This window comes from Felis catus, chromosome D2, assembly GCF_018350175.1.
Source record: "Felis catus isolate Fca126 chromosome D2, F.catus_Fca126_mat1.0, whole genome shotgun sequence".
In the NCBI taxonomy this organism is placed as follows: Eukaryota; Metazoa; Chordata; class Mammalia; order Carnivora; family Felidae; genus Felis; species Felis catus.
Genome location: NC_058378.1, coordinates 10,873,970 through 10,879,969, shown reverse-complemented (window position 1 = coordinate 10,879,969; position 6,000 = coordinate 10,873,970). Strand labels below are relative to the sequence as shown.

Below are 6,000 nucleotides of genomic sequence, written 5' to 3'. Positions count from 1 at the left end.
TGTCTAGATAGAAACTATCTTAGTTTTCCCTCTTCACCACATAAGGCTGCATATCTATCTTAAGATCTGTGCATTGGAGGCTTGGAGCCATTTGGTCATGTCTGCAGGAATAGAATGTAAAAAAAAAGAGCTCATGTGCTACCTAGGTTTGCCATTTGAGGCACCTTTGATGTCACCAACCTATTTTGCTTTTTCTTTTTTTAAAGAAAAAAAAATGGCAAGAGTGATTGCTTACCTGAGAAGTCGAATGAAAAATTCCCAGGTATCTGATATTCGTGATGTCTTTGTATGAATGTATTTTGGGTCAAAACCCCTCAAGTCTTCAAACCTGTGAGATGGAGTGCTGTTACAAGGACCCCTTTTCTTTTGCAAGGAAATTAGGACCAAACATGAATCCGTGCACTCTGTATGTGGTCACGTTTTGAATGTGGCTCTTTTATTCCTATAAATAAATAGATTGTAGGGGATAGAGAGATTTGAACTCCTCTGCTTTTACCAGGCTAAAACTATTATTTCAAGTTTTAGGGGGACTGATGCTAGTTCTTGGGGCTAACATCCCAAGTAAAAGGGTGTCTTTAATTATATGGCTATAGGGTTAATAATTAGCCCAATGAAAATGTGCTTAATGGGCTTTTTCTCATGCGTTTTTAATAAAAATTCCCAAAGTTCTGGCTCATACCGCCCCAAACCAAAGTTCTGGCTCTGCGTCTTACCTTTCTTTCTTCCAGCCAGATGGGCTCTGACTGTTTGTTTTCTGGTTCTGTTTGTTTGCAAGCTCTTGAAGAAAATTTTTTTGTTTACCTCTTTGATTGCTCTGAATAAGATAAAATGGATTCTGTTGAATGCCAACACTGTGCGACTCAATGGATAATTGAATGTAAGTCTAACCCCCTCCTTTCTTTTTTTTTACTTTTGCTGATAATCACTCCTCTTAACTAAACATTATAATTAGCATTTTGTGTTTCTTAACAGCTGTCTTCCCGCTAGCCATCTTAAAAAGCATAAGAGAAAACTTGTGTTTTCAAGTCATTTTTGTCTTCAGATTCCTGGCTTTAATTGCTTTTCTCATCTGCTGCCCTTCAGAAATAATTCTGTTTTCATGTAATGCAACTTTAAATAATTTTTGAACAGAAATTGTTCTTCAGTATTTGTTTTCCTTCCAGTTTTTTGCTCTCTTATTTCAGAACATGAAAAAAAAAAACCATTTCCTGAAGACACTCATTAAACAAATAAGTTCCATGATTTTAACAGCTGTATCTAACTTGAAAATATTAAATTATGAGAATATAGATGAAAGTCATGATGTACTGAACATGATTCTTTATATAAAGACCATTCCAAAAATAGTTTTAAACAGTGTCTGTCTGCTGTATACAATTATTAGAGTCATAGAATTTTAGAAGCATGTTAGAAATAGTATCAAAATTAAAACTATGTTTTCATGGAACATACTTACTCACAGAAAAGGTAAACCATCATCAATTAAGAATTTCTGCAATAAGATTTGATGCAGTAAACCTTACTTCAGATGAATCTCGCCAGTAAGGTATCCTAATGCAGTGAGAGATCTATTTAGAGTAGACGTCTAGTTTCATGCTTAAAGAAATTCATTTTATGCCATGGTTTACTTTGAGAAATGTTACAGATGAATGCATTGCACTGTTCCTTAGCTTTTCCAGCTTTGCATTAGTGTTCATGAATATTAATCACCTTACTTCCTCTTTGCCCAGTAATAGAAGTTACCAGAGGTCAGGCAGTGCAGAAGGCACATCAATGCCTACTGGAATGTGGAAAGTGAATCACCACATAACAATCCACAAGACTACCCTTTAGTCTGGAAAAATAATGCTTTCTGAACTGTGTCCAGATTGAACTGTCTAGAATTTATATGTATATTTATAATTGGGCATTTATATTATCATTTCCAGACAAGTATTTCTGTGCCCTTCTTCAGCTGCCTCCAATCACTCGAATTTGTTCTACTTTCTAAGAAGCTTGTATATCTTATAGGTGATAAAAAGCATTTGTGTGTTGGTCAAAGAATGCAAAAGCAGTAAAATTAATCAGAGAAAAATTGTAATAACTATTCCTTTAGGTAACGAATACTAAAAATAACAATTATGTGCATAAGACAACAAGCACAGTTCCATACTTTTGTGAATATTGTTTTTAAATATTGTTATTTGTGATTTTTTTGTCAGCTCACATTAAAGTCTATAGACATTGTGTAAAATATTAAAGTACCACTCTGAAAAACCAATATTTATAAAATGTTAAACACATAAGGCAAATCTCTGGTTTAGAAAGTTGGTAAAAACATTTTTAAAAAGACCTAAGCAATGATCTTTCTCCAGTCCTATTTTCTAGGAAATATTTTCCAGCCTCTGAAGTTAGGTCCATCTATTATTACATTGTCACTTAAATTACTACCTTAAACAACATACTCCCTGCCTGACCCTCCAAAAGCAGATTAAAATGGGGGGGGGAATGCAAAGAGAAATAAAAAGAAAACTAAATAAGTCTCTAAATACTCCTTTTGGACCTGGAGATTACATGTCCACATTGTGTATACATTGTATGTTTCATCATAATTAATACAGAAAGGTGAGGAAATAGGTAGCCTGATTTGGTTATCCTATAAATTCTAAAGACAAGCATATAAATATTTTCTATACCATTTCAAGTAGGAAAAATATACTCATACCAGCTGCTGATGATTTTGCTGAAGATCATCTTTGTTTTTAAGAGTCACATGCATCCAAATTTAGAGCTGGGGCGCCAAGGCTCACCTCCCCTCATGTTGAGCAACCTATCTAATCTTTCTAATCCTCAGTCTTTTCCGTGCAAAATGGGTGTAACAATAGTATTATACTAAGTAATTCATAGGGCTGTTTGTCAGTATTAAATGACACATGAATGTTTGCAAGAGCATTCCAATACGTTCTAAGACCATGTTATTACTATACAAATATTTTATTTTTACTGTACGTACTAAAATGAGCCAAAAGGCAATGCATCACAAAGACATGCTAGAAGAAACTATCAGAGAAGTGGTCATACTGATATTCAAACATACTTTTCTTCTCTCTAGGAATCAGAATTTTATAGCTGATGGGACAAAACAAACAATTTCCCTACAATTGTATTGCCAATTAGTGGCAGAACCGTGAGGGTTTTTCTTGTATTTTTAGTGAAAGAGCTTAGTTATGAAGAAGTGAGCATATGATACAAAAAATTATAAAAACCTTGATAACTTGGACTATATGAAACAAAACTTTTGTCAGATATTAAAAAAACGCCCCCCCCAAAAAAAAGTTATGAGGGAGAGCTCTTGAAATCTGCACATTTTCATTCATTTACTTACTCAACTCTTGTACATACCTGTCAATATGCAGAGAAACAAATGTTAATAGTACACAATTTTGCCTTACGGCACTCACTGCAAGGTGAAGATATTCTTTCACTTGAACATGTGAAGAATTGATAGGGAAAGGGTATTTAGAAAACTTCCCTAAGACATTCTATATCCCTTTGGTCCATTATTGCAAAAGATCTTTGAGATAAGACAGATCAATAGGACAAAATCCCTGCCTGCACAGAGTTTGCAAACTAGAGACACTATAAAATTCGTATTTTTGGTCATGTATTTTAGGCAGATTTTTTTCCCCAGTGGAATCAGGGACATTTCTGATAAACCAGTGGTACTGGAGTATGTGTTTCCTTCATGTCCTGGCCAGAGTTTTACTGTAATTTCTATGGAGATAATGTAAATACCACCACACCCCTGAGTCAGATTATTTCATTTGACTTTGTTTTCCAATGGAAATGGTGTAAATTTGAGAGGTAGACTAGTGATTTGCTTTATGTGCATTTCAGTTGTGCGCTAGGAAGGATAGGCAATCAGGCAGGGCTCACTTCTGAACACACTCCCCCAATCTACATAAAGAACTACTGCTGTGTATCTTTTAGGTCTGAGTTTTTAGAAGCTTTGGATGGAGCATAGAGCACTGATGACAAAAGACATGAATGCCACTGTTTTTATCAGTCCGGTTTTTAAATGTGAGATAAGGGGTGAGACCTGTCAAAGTAAGCAAGCAAGAGGCCATTAGATTGGGGGTGGTTCTAATCCCCTGCGAAAGCAAACCAGAACCTAAACCAGAGAGAGCACCTTTGAATCAGAGGAAAAGAAACGTAAGCACAACCACTCACAATAAGCCAAGCAGGCTTTCTCAAGTCAGGCAACTACTTAAGCTGTAGACAATGAAATAATTTCCTTCCTTTGTTTCCACCTCTTCTCTATAAAAATCTCTCCCCTCGCCCCGGCTGGTGGAAGACACCTGGCCCACATCAGGTTTGGCAGTGTCCAATTCCAACAGATGTATATATACTTGATGTATATATCTTGAAATGTATATATCTTGAAAAAAGATGTATATATCTTGAAAATTGAAAAATCCCTCAGTTTATCTTTTAATGGTTGGCAATGTGTGTCCTGATAAAACACATGATTAGAAATGAGTATGTTCTGGGGCGCCTGGGTGGCTCAGTCGGTTAAGCGGCCAGCTTCGGCTCAGGTCATGATTTCACGGTCCGTGGGTTCGAGCCCTGCATTGGGCTCTGTGCTGACAGCTCAGAGCCTGGAGCCTGTTTCAGATTCTGTGTCTCCCTCTCTCTGACCCTCCCCCGTTTATGCTCTGTCTCTCTCTGTCTCAAAAATAAATAAACGTTAAAAAAAAAAAAACTTAAAAAAAAAAAAAGAAATGGGTATGTTGTAAACTGGATTGTACCATTGAGTTTTCCTTTTCGTTATGATTTTTTCCTTTGAACTATTTTATTTATTTATTATTTTACAGAGAGATAGAGCAGGTGACAGGGGCAAAGAGACAGAGGAAGAAAATCTCAAGCAAGCTCCATGCTCAGTGCTAAGTGCTCAGTGCAGAGCCCGACGCGGGGCTTGTTTCCATGACCTTGGGACCATAACCTGGGCTGAAATTAAGTGTCAGCCTCTCAAACAACTGAGCCACCAAGTGCCCCTCATTTTCATTTTTTAGGAAATCTATGACAAATATGGCAAAGACAGTAAATATGATCATATAAAACATCTCTCTAGAATGATTTAAGTATCTTGTCAGTTAAATAAGTGAAACATAATTTTTGTCTTTTGGTTTTATATATATATATATATATAACATATATATATATAGAGAGAGAGAGAGAGAGATCAATATAAAGATGAATGACTCTTTTGAGTGAACAGTCCTGCTTTTTCTAGATGTCTGATGTCAAAATACTGTAGTGTGTGGGGCTAGTATAACATTTTCAAGAATCATATCAAGTGTGACCTTTTGTGTTAAGCCTTCCCCAGCTCCCACAGGCAACTTGGTGGCTTTGGGCATGTGGTCTGTTACAACTGTTGAATTCTTAGGTTGAAATGATACATCTTTTACCCCAGGTCTGTGATTTGTATACATATGGACCATGAGTTTTATTTAAAAATTTCAAAATAAGTTCTCTAAAATATGAGCCGATACTTGTCCCATCAACTCTCATCAGTCATTCAGCAAAAGTTATGAATGACACTTTTGCTTTGAGGTTTAGTAAGACACAGTGACATGAGCAGCGTCAGGTGTCATGACATGGTGAAAAGTTCATCACCAGACAGCAGACAGGAAGTTCCTAACAGTGAACTGAAAGAGGTTGGCATGTTATTTAAAAACATACCAGAATAAGAATAAATGTAACGTTACCTTTTCTTTTTTTTTTTAAATTTTTTTTCAACGTTTTTTATTTATTTTTGCGACAGAGAGAGACAGAGCATGAACGGGGGAGGGGCAGAGAGAGAGGGAGACACAGAATCCGAAGCAGGCTCCAGGCTCCGAGCCATCAGCCCAGAGCCCGACGCGGGGCTCGAACTCCCGGACCGCGAGATCGTGACCTGGCTGAAGTCGGACGCTTAACCGACTGCGCCACCCAGGCACCCCTAACGTTACCTTTTCAAAA

At 36.7% G+C, this 6,000-nt stretch overlaps 1 long non-coding RNA gene across 1 annotated transcript in view; it reads left to right on the top strand.

Annotated features, from left to right (window-relative positions):
- The first annotated feature begins 520 nt into the window (after positions 1 to 520).
- LOC123380736 overlaps positions 521 to 6,000 on the top strand; it is a 285,855-nt gene continuing 280,375 nt past the window's right edge. The window contains exon 1 of the long non-coding RNA XR_006586847.1: positions 521 to 877. This is a non-coding gene — a long non-coding RNA (uncharacterized LOC123380736). The remainder of the gene's footprint in view (positions 878 to 6,000) is intronic.